This window comes from Tympanuchus pallidicinctus, unplaced genomic scaffold (genome assembly GCF_026119805.1).
Source record: "Tympanuchus pallidicinctus isolate F22 unplaced genomic scaffold, pur_lepc_1.0 scaffold3, whole genome shotgun sequence".
Classification (NCBI taxonomy): Eukaryota; Metazoa; Chordata; class Aves; order Galliformes; family Phasianidae; genus Tympanuchus; species Tympanuchus pallidicinctus.
In genome coordinates, this window is record NW_026294747.1 from 65749931 (window position 1) to 65766796 (window position 16866).

At 45.7% G+C, this 16866-nt stretch overlaps 1 long non-coding RNA gene across 1 annotated transcript in view; it reads left to right on the forward strand.

The window, feature by feature from the left end:
- Positions 1-16798, forward strand: part of LOC128085381 (uncharacterized) — a 30953-nt gene extending 14155 nt beyond the window's left edge. Inside the window, exon 3 of the long non-coding RNA XR_008208938.1 lies at positions 651-16798. This is a non-coding gene — a long non-coding RNA (uncharacterized LOC128085381). The remainder of the gene's footprint in view (positions 1-650) is intronic.
- Positions 16799-16866: the final 68 nt, after the last annotated feature.

Genomic DNA, 16866 nt, shown 5'->3' on the forward strand with positions numbered 1-16866 from the left:
CGGGATATTCTAGTGCAGCTGTTCTTCTGCCTAGTAGAGTGGAAGGACACACAAGAATCCATGATGAACTTTTCACCTAAAACTTCATTTATTTCTTTATTTGTTTTATTCTTCTTTTGTTTCCCATCCTTTTGGCCTGCATATTCTTGTTCTCTTTCTTTCTCATCTGTTTCCCCATTGTCACGTTCCTCTGCTTCCCACTCATTGCCCTCAGAAGGATCCCTCCATATAGTTCATAATTTCTCTCCCTCACTTCCTCTACTTATCCTGAGATCCCAGGCAGCAGTGGCTGAAGCAATAGCAATGGCTGAAAGAGCAAACCATTTTCTGCACAAAATGCAGAAAAACTCTACTGATTGTTCTTTTGTTTTCTTTCTTAATGCAGAAACAGAAAACCTATAGTCAGTTGATAACAGTAAATCTGTAGCTGAATGTCATTTTGCTGCAAGAAGTATCATAAATATGAGGTTCCTATAGGCACCTTATGTTTATGATCTGAGCAAAGTCTTCCTTAACTGTTAGTATTCTCAGTTCTTTATTTATGTATCGATGATGCCTGTAGGAAAACACAGACAGTCCAGACCTGTGCATTAATGAAATGAATGGATTTTTACTGTGAAATATATATATATATATTTGATCTCTTCCAGAATGGGCAGCATACAAATTGCAGTCATTTGCATGCTGATTGCTATCTTGATACAACGGAATCTGTCCTAGAGCCCTTGGCTGACTGCTCATGAATCAACCGGGTCTGTTGTCACAGTGCAGTGTTTGAACAGAAGTATTTCCATTCCACGTTATTTTCTAGCTGCTTTCTGAAAATAGAAGAAAAGTAAGAATACAATTGCTGGGACTCCTTATAAAATCTCACTAGATGAGTCCAGGGATATTCACCATTGGTCTTGGTGAAGCTTTCATGCATCCTTGAAAGGGATTCATTAAGCTGGAAAAGCTGGCTGGAAACCAGTCTTCCTATAATGTCTTCCATAATTTGCTTCAAGGGACACATTTACAGTCACTCAGCCTTTTTTATAGATCTTGTGCAAGACGAAGGGCTGGGTCACAATTGCAAGACTTTAATGAATAGATGTTTCTTGCATGCCACAACCAAAACAATTTTTCAAGCATCTCAGCACAGCGCCGTGTTTCAGTATGGACTTTCCCAAGGATGTGCAATAGGACCATAGCTGCAACCTCTGCATTCGCAACAACCGCTCTTTTCCAGCTGCTCCTTCTTCGATTCTGATCCATTCACATGCAGAGACAAAACATCCAGCAACCACGATTTCTACTCCCCATTTTTTTGTTCAAGGAGCTGAAGATTTCAGCTATTTCCTTTTTGCCATGTTACCCACTGTACAGGTTTGCACGGAAACAGATTACAGTGTGAAGACTCCTTGAATTAACAAAACATCACTGAAACTTATCTATTAAGTATAGCCAGATCTCAGAATGATATTCTGCTTGTCACAGGAGTGCTGAGATCTGCTTCATGAAGTCCATTTAATTTATGAGAATGATCTCTCATTCACATCCCACCGAACGCTACTGATGGACTCAGCGATTAGAGATGGAACAAAACAGAGATGGCTTTGGGGGCTTGGATTTCATTAGAATTTTAAAACGGGGCAGTAGATTTGCCCACTGACCTTTGATTAACAAATATGAATTCAGCCAGAAACGTTTTCTCTGAAGGTAGCCCAATTAAGAACAGCTTCCTTCCGAGTTCCCCTTGTCTGTCTGTGAAAACTGGGCACGCTGGCACTGGGCTTTTTTTCTGGACATTTTCCACCTGGTCACAAACATTGGAAGTCCTGTCTTAGCAGGGTAAGCCAAGTAGCTGTTGCACAAAGAAACACTGAATGCATTTCTGTATTGCAACAGAGACAGCCTTGAATCACCATATTGATATACAAGGGATCAGATAGTAAACTTTTTATTAGCAGCCAGGAATTTCTTTTGAAAATGATTCTTTTTCTTTGACATCCCTACATATGTGCTGAAGGATGCTGGTACAGTTTCTTCCTATCAAGACAGGATATAATGTGTGACTGTGTTCTAGAAAAGTGTTACTTTTTTTTACAGATTTATAATTTTTTAATGTCAGATCACCATAAAGCTTTCAAGCAATAGCTGCTGGCCAAAATTACATTAGGAAAGTGCACGTTATGCTCCATTTCCCTCCGGGAAGGGAGGTAAACACAGGCAATCTGGACTGGGAGGGGCAGAGCAGAGGTAAGGAGGCTCTTGCTGAGTTTCTGCTGGCGGTCAGTACTCCCATGTCTTCCCAAGATGGCAATACAAAAGGAGCAATACAAAATAGCAAAGAAAGGATATTGTATTCTGCTGAATACTAGCTACTCTAGGGACTGGGCAGTACTGTGTGGTCATTGCATCCTGAAAGGGGGGAAGGAGACAGCATCCACAAATGGGGGAACAATACTGATGTTGTATTAACACCACTGGCAGACATATGTAGTAGGCAGGGCTGGTGGATGCTGTTCATCAAGTGCGTGGAAAAGCAATGTGCTGTAACACTCTCTGGCATTTTGAAATAGTTGTGAACTCTGTGCAGCACAACCTGAAACTATTATTGTCTGATTAGTCACAGTGCTGCTAATTGCAACAGTCACCTTATACCAAGGAAGCTAGTTTAAGGAAGCTTGGGATAAAGACCACCTAATTTAGGTCCCCATTAGTCACTGCAGTAGCTAAAATTAGGTGAATGACTCCAGCAGGACAAGCCAGGTCACTCATTATACAATTACTCTTCATTTACAAGAGTGAATCAAAAAGCCATACTGCTTTCCTGGATGGAGAAAATGTTGGTGGGATTTAACTACTGCTAAATGCTGCATTTGCATTTGCTTCTCTCCCTGAAGCTCCAGCCCTTGCCCCAGGGCTGTCCTGTGGGAACTGCTGTCCTGAGTTTATGGAAGCTCTTCTCTTTGGTGCCAAACCCAGCGAGCTCACTCTGCTAAGAAAAAAGCAGAGGCACCAAGACGAGCAGAGCCCACTGTATGCCTTTCCTGCTTCCTGAGCACGTGTCCATAAGGCTGTGAAAGAGATGGGAAGGGATTTTGCCTTCATCACAGTGTTTCTGTCAGCGTGTCAGAATCTTCTGAGTCTGTCCTTGCAATGATCCATCAAGTGTCTGGTAGGGCTTGGCCTAAGTCTAGGTTGCAGGAGAATAGTTCCTGAAGGGAGAGTAGAAAGAGGACAGAGCCAGGCAGTCAGTGGTGCCCAGTTCCAGGACAGAGGCAGCAGGCACAAACGAGGCAGCACCACAGTGCTGTGTGGGTGATGCACCCTGGCACAGGGACACAGAGGCTGCAGCCTCTCCTCCTTCGAGATGTCCAGGAGCTGCCAGGATGTGGGGCTGGGCACTCTGCTCTTGGGTGGCCCTGCTGAGACCAGGGCCAGGGTGAGACCAGAGGCACGCAGAGCTCCTGCCAGCCTCAACCAGTTGGGGTTCTGTGACTGGGATTCCCTGATTCCATGATACTGTGATGCTGTGACCTCCAGGGCTTCCAGCTGACCAGAAGGTCCCCTTAGGGCTGACGATGACAGCGGGCAGGCAGCGCTCCCTTTGGCACCCCTGAATGGAGATGCCTCAATCCAGAGGATCAGGAGCACAGATTACACCAAGCACCTTCCTGAAGTACCAGTCGGTGCATGAATTGCTTCTGCCCACAGGCAGCACTGTGTAGCTCGGTGTCAGAAGGAAGCAGGGTCAGGTGTTTCCTTGTGTGCACTGAAGTAGTATCTGCTGCCCAAGATGCCAGCATGGACATCTGAGGTCACGCAGTTCAGCCTGCAGGCAAACATGATGTCATCACTGTCAGTGTGTGAGCAAACCCCCATTCCAAAAGCAGTTCGTTCTGCTTGCTTTCCTTTTTCTCTCCACTTGTTTTGCTTTCCCATCCTTCTGCAGCGGGGTTTTGTCCAAGCTTTCTTTTTCGTTTTTCAGCCTGTGTTTATTCTAGGCCAGTTTTGCCTATTACACTCCCTTGTCTAGCTTTTGTCTCCACAATTTTCTTTCTGATGGGTGGAAAGGAAGATGGAGTCCACAAGAGAAAATTCAATATCGCCGTTTTTGTGTGTATGAAATACTCAGCTCTTTGTGCTTGATTAGACAATTTTGAGATGCGGGCAAGTGAGAATTACATTGGTCACAAAACATTTAACTGACAACCTGAAGTAGCCATTAGAAAGAAAACCCTTCTAAAGCACGAACTTTTTCTTTTATTAAACAATTTATAATTTGGTCATACGGTACTCGAAGATGCTTACAGCTGAATTTTAAAGTGTGCTGATTTCACTTAGTGTCACTTTACATTTTATGGGTTGGGAGATCTGCAAAGCCTTTCGCCAGGCAGAGAGAAATGCCCCGGATCCTCCTGGCTGTACCAGGGAAGCCTGAGCTCCTGCTGGAGCGTTGCTACCTGCAGCATCCCTCACCAGCAACCCGGCGTCTTTGTGCTCTTCATCTCCATCACGTCAGCCTTGAGACATGATGTGAATCCAGTTTTGTAAAGGAGGTGGAACAGAACAGCATGGGCTTGGGACGACGAGAGTAGCGAAATGTTCGCTCACTGCGTGCAGGTGACTGTGGTTAGGAGGAAGTGTGAACATTTGCTGGCTCGCCTGGCACAACAGAGCACTTTCAACAGCCTTCCCTTATGATACATTTGAGGCAATTTTATTTGGAATTTCAGTCCAAGAAACATTTTAAGCTTGTTTCTTTTTTGATCAAATTAACACATTGGTCCTTGGGACATTCTGCTCAGTGCCTGTAAGACTGCTTCTTCTTCCTGCCCTTCCTCAGTGCTCAGCTCACATCTACCAGCTATACAACGTAAACACTGGATAGGTGTATTTCAGCATTACAAACACTAACTTTCAATGGCACAAAACCAATTTGGATTTGCACACATGCATCAGCAGCACTACCTGTATTGATCCACAAGAGCACGAAACCGATGTGCAAATAGGCGCGCACTTCTGAATTGTGAGCAGCCATTTGGAGGTCTCGACTCAAGGTCCGCCCTCTGCAGCCAGCTCTGCAGGCTGGCACTTCAGCGGTTCTGTCCGTGTGTCTGCGCCCTGGGCACACCGACAGCCTCTGCAGGCCCCCCCCCACCCCAAGCACTGTGGGTGCTGCCAGCTCCCTGCGCTGGGTGCAGTGTGGGCTCCCAGGGTGGGGGCTCAGGATGTGTTCCTCACCTTGCGTTAGCAGCTCCTGAGCAGGCACCTGAGCACCAGGGTAATGCATCTTCCTGCATATTAGTACTTCGTCACAGGCGAGCTCTTGTCATCACCTGTTTCTCCAGATGGATGACTGTTTGGGGATGGAAGGCTTTTTTCCCCTTTAGTTGGACCAAGACCATCCAACGGAGTGAGCAGCAGGAGGTTCTGAAAGAGAGATACTGGCTAGCACTGTTTCCACACACCCGCAGACTGATCTTTATGCAGCTGAGACTACAAGGGATATCCCTTAAAATAATGGGCATCTTATTACCCATCTTCTCCAACTCCTGTGGAACGAAACATCCCAAAATTGACAGAAGCTGCTGCACAAAGCTTCTTTATAGATCTCAGTGTGCCTCCTTTGCTGGCTCCAGCTGCCCCTACGCTCTGTTTTTCCTCGGCCTTTTCTTCAATATTTTTTCCAGTTGACTTAGTTATTACAGTACACGGACCAGAGCGAGGAAAATACCCTGAAGGTGGGAGCTGGCAGAGCGGGGGGTGGCAATGGAAGCGCTGTTGCCATCCCATGACATCACCTACACGGCCATTGGTGGCACTGCGGTGCGGGGAGGCACTGGCCGGCATCCCCGGGCTCACTTCCGTGACACAGAACAGAGCCGGGGCCTGTCTGCTGCCAGCCCCTTTCAGTGCCAGCCTGCTGGCAGAGCTCGGGACGTTTGTAAAAACAGTACAGTACTTTATTTAGCCTCTAGTGAGAAAAAGTCACTTCACAGCTCCGGTTTAGGCACAAGGCGCTAACAAGCAGATTGGAAAAAAAAAATAATCCCTTGCATAAAAACGTTTCAGATGAAAATTGATTTGTATGCCAGATGACCTCGTGGATCGGGAGATTGAGCTGTGCCTTTTATCTCCAAAGAAATGGGTTCGGATCCTGATTAGCCCATAGAGGAAATTCCATTTAGTGGTTTAATTTTGGTGAGCTGAAAAGCTGTTCCCTGCCTAGAACCGCCATCTATTATGGCGTGATTGGCAGTCTGTGTTCAAGGCAGAACAAGAACGTCACCTCGGCTCTACTCCTATTACTTCATCCTGCCATCAGCTCTCAGCACCTGACCTCCATTTCCAAAGAGCCTAAGAAAACAGGCAGGATTCAAGGTGAAAGTGGAGTTGTGCAGCTGTGCCCGGACAGAGTGGAGGAGGCAAATGGCTAAGAAAGACTGCGGAGGTGCCAAGGGGAGACCTGGAGAATGGGACAAGAGGGCCTGGGAAAGCAAGAAGCACACTGATGGAGCAATGTTTCATGAGGGAAAATGGAAAGGGAAGGAGAAAGGGGAAAAAAGTAGGGAATGAGGATGGGCGGGCAAAGGATGTCTGTGTGAAAGGTGGGATGCAGGCATAGCCAGAGCTGAAGGCAGTGAACCAAAATGAGCATAACTCCACCTAAATATCAGGTGTAAGAAGAAGGCTCTCAGGATTGGCTCCTGGAACATCTCACTGTGTCTGAAGGTTCTGGTTGGCATAGACATGTCCTGAGTCATGGAATCATAGAGAGGCTTAGGTTGGAAGGGACCTTAAAGAGCATTCAGTTCCAACCTCCCTGCCAGGACAAGGCTGTCCCCAGCAGATCAGGGCTCAGGGCTCCATCCAACTGGCCTTGAGCACTACCAGGGATGTGGCATCCACAACAGTCCTCAGCTGGTGCTAAATATTTTGCAATCAAGGTATCTTAGCATGGTTTTCCTAAGTCTTCATTCCTTGGAGCGTGAACCACTTCTGCAGGGGAGCAGAGGATATGCAGGATTGGTCAGCAGCCAGTTCACTTCTCCATCATGTCTTTGCAGGAAACAGAGTAAGAGAAGAGAAGAACTCCAGCCTAATCAATAGAGTATCTCCACGTTGTTGGGTTATGTTGCTACTACCAGCATAAGCACGTTCCTGGTGGCCTGCTGGGCTTTCTCCACAGATATTAAATGGAGGAAGGAATTAGAATTTTGCATTGTGACACTAATCAGCCTCGTGACCCTGTTTTGTGCAATGTTGTGAGCAGATAGATAAGAAAATATTATCACTCTAAGGTGGTTGCAGCAGTGGGTGAAAACCTCTCACTGGTGGGAATGGAGGTTTTGCTGCCAGGATGGCATTTCAGCTTTCTTAGTCACCTCGGCTGTCACAGCAGTGAATGTGCTCATAAAATAATCTCCGTTTGGGTGGTCTTCCTTGGAACAATAAAATGTGCATTTGGAATGGCACTGATAATTGGAAAAAACGCTATAAAACCAGCATGGCGATGAAGTGCAAAGTACTGCATTTTTTGGGAGGAGAAATGCCAGAAGGGATCTCCTGGTGGGGCTGGAGCTCCAGGTGGGCTGAAGGCTGGACACAAGGGCAGGGTGGGATGTCCTTTTCTGGCTGCAGTTCTCCAGCAGCGAAAGCTGCTCTCCACAATCCTGGTGCTTCATCATCTCCTCTCACCTGAGGCTTTGGCTTCTTCACACACCCCTCAGCCTTAGCAGGGTGTGTTAGATGAAGGCGAGAAGAGACCTGCTGTCTGTACTGCTGACTGTCGAGGAGGGGTTGGCCGGCAACGGCGCTGGCTGACCTGGGAGGGGAGAGAAGGCAGCTGGGGGTGGTGATAAGCAGCTGGAGCGGGCGAGAAGAAATAAACTTTTCACCCAGCTCAGCTGCAGCCAGAACAGGATGTGTGGCTGCAACCTAAGACATAGGAGATAATTATTCCACTCCACTTGGCACCGGTAAGGCCTCAGCTGGAATACGGTGTCCAGTTCTGGGCACTGCACTGTAAGAAAAATGTAGACAAACTGGAGAGAGTCCAGGAGAGAGACACTGGAAATATCAGAGGCACAGAAAGAACGACCTAGGAGGAAATGTTGAAAGGATTGTTTGTTTAGTCTGGGAACAGCAGAGTCTAAAGAAGCGATGATAAAAATCTTGCAATAAGTTAAAGTTTATTGTAAGGAGGAGAGTGATAGATCTTTCCCCATGGCTGCTGCAGGACAGGGAAAGAAGGAAGCAGCTTCATTTGCAGCTAAGAAAAGAGAGATTAGGAGAAACTTTCTGGGAGGGCAGTGCACACAAGCTGCTAGGGAATGCATGGGTCTTGTTAAACTACATAATAACTACTATGTGTTCTATTTTATTAACAAACATTGGAAGAATAAGGATGGTTTTTTTGTTAGAATGATTATTTTGGGCTAAAGCCTGGGACTGGATTTCTACATGTCCACAGCACAGTCATGTGGGTGCACTTGCAAGAAATAGCTCTTGGGCTTCATGCTTGCTCTTCTTCAGCATCAGTGTGCACAAAACGCAGCATCTTGTGACTGATCTCTTATTGCAAGATCTCTACATATTGTTGCAATACAAATAGGTCATCGTGTAACCCAACAGTTTGTATAAAATCCTATGAATACATGAATAACTTCGTCTTATGATTCCATTTTTGGCTGCACTGTATTTTTTCCCTTGCAGGTTCGTATCAGATACCTCTAATCCCTTCTTTGTAGACTTGCGGTATGTGCACAGCTAGAGATATATCCACTGATAGCTGTTAATCCTTTGAGTGTTTTTACATTACACAGCATATGTCCAGTGAAAGTTCTGCTGTATGGTTTAAGGATACTCGCCGATTCTCCAGCAACTGCAAACAGAATACTGCACCATCCCAGGAAGTTCTCAGGCTGTGAATTGGATTTTCTTCTTCAGAAGAGACTCAAAGGACGTCCTAATATTTCCAAAAGTTCAGACTAATGTGCATTGCAAACTCAGGAAAGAAATGGACCGAGGGTCAGGGAGGTTGGATGTGGAGGTAGGAAGCCAGCACACTAAGGTCCCACACAGCGTCTTGGACTCACCGGTGATGTTGCAGAGGTCAAAATCTATGGCTGTAGCTGGCCAAAACATTTCTTGAGACTTATGACAGAATATGGATTTTTTTCTCATGAAATAAAATCTATTAGGGAATGTATTTGAGCGCACTTTCAATTCTTAGTCTCCTTGGATTCTGAAGTGTAGCTTTAGATATGAGTGTTTTGGATTTTCTGCTGTTCGGTTTTGGTTTAGTCACAAAATGTTAAAGGTGTTTTATTAGTTCCCAGTGTACGTACCCAACCTTCATTCCATCTGCACAACAACACTAACAAAAAACATGAGGTAAAGAATACAACGAGGTCATGGATACTTTTAACATTTTGAGGATGAACAGCATTAAGCCTATATCACCTTTGAAGTTTATACTCAGTGGAGCACTAGAGCAGTACAAACCAGTAAAACAAAACAGCCAGTTAAGCGAGGTTACAGCTGCTTTGCTTTCCACAAAAGCACAACGCACCCACAGGATATTCATTATCACATGAATTATTTTTTGTGGTTCTTCATGGAAGGTAGGTGTCAAAGGCATCTATTGTGAAGAACTGGGACATGGTCAGCCTTGCCTATTGAAATGAGGTGGGAGAGAAAACCATATCTCATCTACTTCTCTTGGTTGCTTTGCAGAGCATTGGGGTGCTCCCACATCTTCCTGTTAGAGCTGAAGCATCATGGAAGGTTTACTGGGATAGAAAGGAAAAATGGGAAAGGGGTAGTGGAAAGAAAGGGAGAACTGCTGTGATTTAGATGTTGAACAGTTGGACTTCAAAGACTGTGTTAGACACCTCAGGCTCCATGTACAATCAGTGGAGAGGAAAAGTAACTCCAGGGAGATGCTTGTCTCCTTCAGGACAAGAAATGCCTGTTTCTCTGCTGCCTCTACGAGACATCTAGGTATCCTAGATAGGGGAAGTTGGCTGGGATGACCCTGCACGGCCTCCTGGCTGTGGCACTTCCTGGAGGCCGCTCCCACCACTGGGAGTTGCCTCAGGGTGGAATCACCTCTTCTACTCACCCTGTGGTGACTGCAGGGCAGCAGTGACCGCCAGGGCCGCCTGTGAGGAGGGGAGCAGGCTGCTCAGCTCTTGTCATGGCCCAGGAGCCCTGACAGACAGCTCGCTTCAGGGCCTTTGAGATGAAGAGCCCAAAGGGTAGCTGTGGTACTGCAGGACAAGGTTCAGTGGTGGAAGGCAGACGGTCAGACTGGATGATCTGTGTATCTTTTCCAACCTTAATGATTCTATGAACCTATGTCACCTGCTGGTGGCACCAAGCCAGAGCTGCCCTTGTCTGTGCCTGGGCGGGAGAAGGAGAAGGTTGGAGACTTACGGAAGCGCCCTTTGCCCTGCCTCAGTCCTACGCAAGGACCAGGTTTGCATTTAACTGCACCTAAGCTGTAGGAATCCTCACGGCTCAGGAAGCAAAATCCTTTGGCTCTGTAAGCAGACCAAACCCATCTTCATTTGCTGCATGGCCCCTGATAGCTTTTCCACATTTCACATGGGACTGGGCTCTCAAATGCTTTTTACAAATTTGACCAACTCCCTTCCAGCATCTGGCAGGGCTCATTTTCCCACTGATACTTCATTTATTCCACATGAGCTTCCCCACCTTTATTTCATCGTCGAATCATTACGGTTGAAAAGAGCACTAACATCATCGAGCCCAACCATCAATTTATTGAGTCCAACCACCAATTTATTTATATTTATGTTCTTTTGCTTTTTTTTTTCATCCCAGCAGGGAGGCGAGCAAGTGGAAGTGCATCCCATGTAACGTCTGGGAACGGCCTCGCAGGGCTTTGGCACCTTGTGCAGGAATGAGCACATGCAGGTAGAATGCGATGGCTCCCGCTGAGCACGGCTGTGCTGAATCCTACAGCCCAGCAAAGAGCAGCTGGTTAAGGTGGAATTTGGAAATCAGTCACAAGATAAACAGGTTGCAACGTTAAGCGCTCTCCAAGGGAAAAGCAGCATGCAGCATATGTTCTTACTTTGGAAGATATTTAAGAAAGGGAAAAAAAATATCACAACCCTTTAATAGACCCTTTACTGGCTCGTGCTAGTGGGGCTGTTAATTAATTAAATAACTATATGTGAATGGCATCCATTGGGAAAGAGCCTCACAGCTTCCAGATGCCAGTTATTGGCCCCATTACAGGCCTAAAACTATTACAGTAAATCATTACATGCTCCAAGATGAACTGGCACACGATTGCTGGGAGGAAGGATGGAGCTATTCTCACTTGTGCCATTTTGTGTCAGTTTTTATCTAGTGAGATTAATTAGGACTTTTAGAAGTGCAAGTCAGAACTATAAAATATTAAAGGATATTCCATCAATAGGATGGAGACACGCTTAAGCAGAGCTTTTAAAACTTTTGGATGTTGACGGATAGATAGAAATTGGAAGAGATAATGAGCAACATCTGACTTTGATTTATTTTTTTAGAAGGTCAGATTTATAGAGAGTGGGTCTGTACTAAGCCTCCTCTGTCTGCTGGGGGAGTACTCAGAGGAGGACATTAAAGTTTATCACTTGAGTTCAGGTGCCAGGTAAGCAAACAGTTTCTCAGGCCAAAACCAATCATTTAAGGCCGTTATTCCAGACACAGAATCAACTAGAAAGTATTAAATAACCCCACAACCTGGATCCCCTGCTGGGAGGGGAGCACTTCCTGACAATGGATGGCAGCCTAAAATCTATGATCTGGCCTTGGATGGTCCTTTTTTCCCCCGTCTTAATTAATAAACTATACTTTTTCACCCTAAATGACTACCGTGGACCTTGCTGTCATTTTAGGCTGTTTGAGGGATAAAACCATAGAGTCACCTACATCACCCCAAGCCTACACCTTTGAAAACCTTCATGCCTGCTTGGTCTGTTTCAAATGCAAAATCTAAGCAGTGGAGGGGCACTGCAGGGTATTAAACTGTTTATACAATTTACCCAATAATTAGACACATTAATTCACAGGCAGACATTCCCTCTGAAAAGTGTTCCATGGCTGGAATTGATGGCTAAGCAAAGGGTGGAGAGTTTTGCAGGGGGTCACCAAGACTGTTGAAGGAGTGGTTCCAAGGGGACCCAACACCAGACCACGCAGGGGCTCAGCGGTTCCAATTGCATGGAGGACATCCAGAAATGTATAAATGTGGCACTGAGGGAACATGAGTTAGTGGGCATGATGGTGATGGGTTGACAGTTGATTCAATGATCTTAAAAACTCTGTGGTCTCTCTGCTGCTCCAAGGTGTATGGGACACTCCATAGATGGAATGCTTGATAGCAGTTTACCGTAAGTAGAAAAATGAGGTATTTGTTGGCTCTGTGGATTCACAAGAGAAATAGCATCTCTTGAAAACCAACTTCATCAAGCTGCTTCCCCTGAAGAGAAGGTAAGGATGCAGAAACATTCACACGGATACTACCAGGAAGTGACTTGCTGTGTGAGAAAAGCATGAGTAAGAGTCTGCTGACTAACCTCTAGTGAAGGGAAGGGATTGATTTATTACCAGAGCACAACAAATGGAGGCACTGCTCTTGCAGGCTGCTCTGTACAAGCAGATCCATGCAGCCATGTGGCTCTGGTAGGGCCCAGCAGGGCTCAGGACTGGCAGGACTGGCTCAATAGCAATAGGATGGAAAATTTTACGTTCCATTTCTCCAGTACAAAAAATGTCGATTTGGACAAAAAAAATCTGGCCAAACATCCCAAATTCGGATGGGAGCCATGGGACTTGGAGCAGTGAAGCAGAAGGACAGACGGCTGCTTTGTCAGCAGGGCAGCACCCGATGTATGTGTTGGTAGGAAAGCACTGCCTGGTCTGGTCCTCAATGCAAACAAATGGCTTGCAGGCTCTGGGATCCGGGGAGGGGAGTGTCACCATGTGTCCAGCACAAACAAAAGGATGAGCTGAGCCAAGAGCAGCTCAGTGTTCATCTCCCATTCCCTGGCTGTAACCACAGGAGACTCCTCTTGGCTTGCACTAGAATGGGATAGAATGTAATCGCTGAGCAAAAATGTTGTTCCTACTTGATAGCTTAACATGACGTAGGCAGCAGCTATGCTTTTGCACTGAGCTTGCCTTTCTGCTCTGTGGAATCTTAGACTGGCCCATGCTTTGCATCAGAGAAAATGAAACCAGGAGAGGAAAAACACAGCTACTTTTTTTTTTTTTTTTTTCTGGGGTACAGATCATGAATTCTGAGCCAGAATGAGATGGAAGCGAGCGCAGGTCATCACAGCCTGCTACCTGTGAGCAGGGGGGTCTCACTGCAGGCCCTGGGCTGCAAAGTAGAACAGCAGCAGCAGCACGGCTGTGTGTGCAGGTTCCTTCCCAGCCACCACACTCATTGCTTCATGCCCCACGTTCTGAGTATTTTGGGACGGAAACAGGAAAAAGGACTCCAGCCATATACCGCGATCGTACAGTAAATGGTGGATTTCAACTTTCCAGTGGGAGGAATAATGGACTAGTGTTAGGGACCTGGTGCTGTCAGGTATGTGCAGGCAGACACAGCTGGAGAAAAGCTTTGGGCACAGATACAAAGTCCAGTCTGACTTTGTAAAGATGTATGCACACCCTTAACTTTAAACACATAAATTTTCCCATTGACCTCCCTGGACCTATTCATGCATTAAACATATGCATAAGCCTCTCTAGAAAGAGGGAATATAATAAATGAGATAACCAAAATAGTTAACCAGAAATATTTTCTGTACAGGGAAATAGGAAAATTTACAAGGGGTGTGTGCACATGGGCTCCCAGCGATCCCTCTTGACAGAAAAGGCCAGATAAAATCTAGGCCACATTGTTAAAGGACAAGGCATTGTTGCTCGTGTATGAAGGGTGTTTCCAGCTACCCATAGCACAGACAAGAGCATAGTTTGCATTCAGTACGTTAATTAAGCAATTTGCTGGAATTCAGCATGTGGTGGATTGGTGGGAGGCAACTTTAGCTGGGGTTCTGCAGGCTGAGATCCCTTCGTTACACTGATGACTCTGAGTGGTGCCAACAGAGCAGCACACTCAGTAGTGCACTGCTGAGGTGGCTTCTGCACAGTCAGCCCTAAACAATGCAGTTATGACCCAGTGAAAAGAACTGATAAAACCAATCAAGATCTACATTATTAAGCTGTCTATTGTTGGTGAGATATCCAGAGCCTGATGATAAGCACCACTGTTATCAAGCAAGGGGGACTTTCTGCAGACCATTAAGACTTCGACTTGTTTTTAACCTGTCATTTTTTTTTAATATTCACATGGGAAATGTTTCAATTTTACTGTCCATATCTGTCTCTACACATTGCATTAGGCCTGTTTTTCTTGATAGGTTTATCATTTAGCATATGCTGTACTCATTAGCATTTACATCTATAGGTTGTTCTGGAGTTACTGTAGCATATGGTTGTGAATGGTAGCTACAGAAACCTCCAGCAAACAAGCAATATTGTGACCTGTGCTAGTGGATGGAGGTGAACATGGACTCTACCTATAGCATTAATGCATTTAGTGGCTGATGCCTGCTTACTTGTGCAAAGCAGAGCAGTGCTCAGGCCTTTCAGACCTGTGTTTGCTAAATCATCTTAAAACAGACCTTTAAGCTTTGCTGTTTCATGGCAGAACTTTCAGCAAGCTGCATTCTCAACTTCCTTCTGCTTTTCCTTTTGTGCATTAAAAATGGATACTTGACTTCAACAAGGCCATTATCCATAAGCTACAAAAAGCCAACTCCTTACTCACAAACACTTAAGGCTTTCAGACAATGCAGAAGACTGGGAGGGGAGAGACTGCTGCTTCTTTACATCAAGACTATATCCTGATCTCTCTTTTGTGTCCAAAACCCAACGTCACCCTACCCAGGATTATTAGGGTCTTCCTTTGAGCACCAAACCCAAGGAACTAGTGCGACCTGTAGGCAAACAAGCCAAGTCTGAAACGAGATGAAGCTCCAGCCCCAGTGCCAGCCTGTACTTGTATTTATTCTGCTTTACGACAGACTTCTTTTGGCACAGGGAGATACACTGCGCTGAGCTTTGGCACATTGCTTCAGACATGGAGGAAGTCTGGGATGGGAGACCACAGCCTAAGTGTATTTACCTTGCACTCTGTTTTCATTAGACTTGCTGGAGCTGAAGGGTTCCTCCATTCCCTTTGAATGCCCTGTTTTGTGTGATGATGACTTTGCAAGACGAAATGTCTTCTGTCCTATCCATGCGTTGCTGTCATTCACACTGAGAATCCTGGAGCCTGCGTGTTTTAGTCTGGGGATGAATTAGCATTTTAGTTTTAGTACATCCTGTCCCATAATTATACTGAATGGTTTTTGGAAGGAGAGTCTGAAAACCTACCTATTCCCAAGAATAATGATTTTGGCCTCAAATAAAGGACAGGACAGGACTGGCACTGAAATACTGGAAACTCAGCATATTATGAACTTTAGTGCTGGTACTCTGTGATTTCTTATCCGAACAGAAAGCATTTTCATTTGTATTGCTTTATTTTCCTTGAAGGCAGACTTTGCTCCTGGAGAAAACAGACTGTGGGATCAAAAGAGATCTGGAGAACCAGCCTCAGTGCTCTGGGCCTGCAAGTTTCCATCTGCAGGCTCTAATTCAGCTCTGCTGTGTATGTAGAAGGGGAAATGCAGAGCAAATAGCTCAAAGTTTCACTTTTGGCTTTCAGACGCTGCAGCATTTTATTCTCTTTATATCCATGGCTTCTATTTAATTCTCTATCTACCTGTAGCTCTGACTGCACTGACTTTCAGGGACTGTCCTGGATATCTCTGGTCACTGCAGTAGAGGAACAACACTGCTGTGTACCGCACAGTCCAACCTAGTCCAGGAGAGGACTGGAGACAGTGCCCTTTCCTTTCCCTTTGCCTCTCACATCGCCCTGTGGGTAGGATACAACACAAACTACAACTTACTAGAAAAGGAAGTATTGGGAAATGTGTGTTTCCTATTAGAAATACAAGTAGTGGCAATAAAACCCAAACAAGGAAGAAAAGAAAAAGCTGTTTTGAAATCTCAGTGCTTGGTTATGCTGCCCTGATTTCTTAGCCATCAATCCTTTGCTGATACAGGTAGGGCTGGGTAAAATGTCATTGAAGCTGATAGATGTAACCTCATTGAGAGCAGCAAAACCACCTGATTTTCTTCTACACAAAAGCCAGGCACGAGATCTCACCAAAGCAGAGCCATGTGCAGAGCTAAGGAGCTTCAGCAATAAGAGAAAATCCCACTAATACTTAGTGCAACTTTACTGCCTTACTGCAGAACTGCACAGGTAAGGAGTTAAAATAAAGGATAAGGGAAAGTCACACAATGACTCTGTAAGCACTGGGACAGGACTGCTCAGCAGGTTGGTGGTGGGGCCTCCCATGGGCAAGAAAGGTTGAGCTGTGTCCCATCCCCTGCTGGAAGGAGCTGTGAGAGGGGCACAGACAACCTGCTGTTCCCACAACAAGCTCAGTAGGGTCCAGTCCTCTCCAGATCTTCCTCTTACTGGCAGTCATTGGGATTTCCTGGTGCATCCTTACCATTTCAGAGCTTGTTTGCCATTCACTGTCACTGTGGATATTTTCTATAGGATCTTGGGTGAGCTGAGCTCTTTTCCTTCAGCTTTTGACGACCACATGGCTCTCCTTTCTTCCACGCTTTAGCAAACTCTAAAGCTGCTCCCCAAACAGCCTCCCTTCTTCTCTGCCCCTTCCCATCCCCATGCTGGAGTTCATTTCTGCAACTAAAGGTCCCATTTTG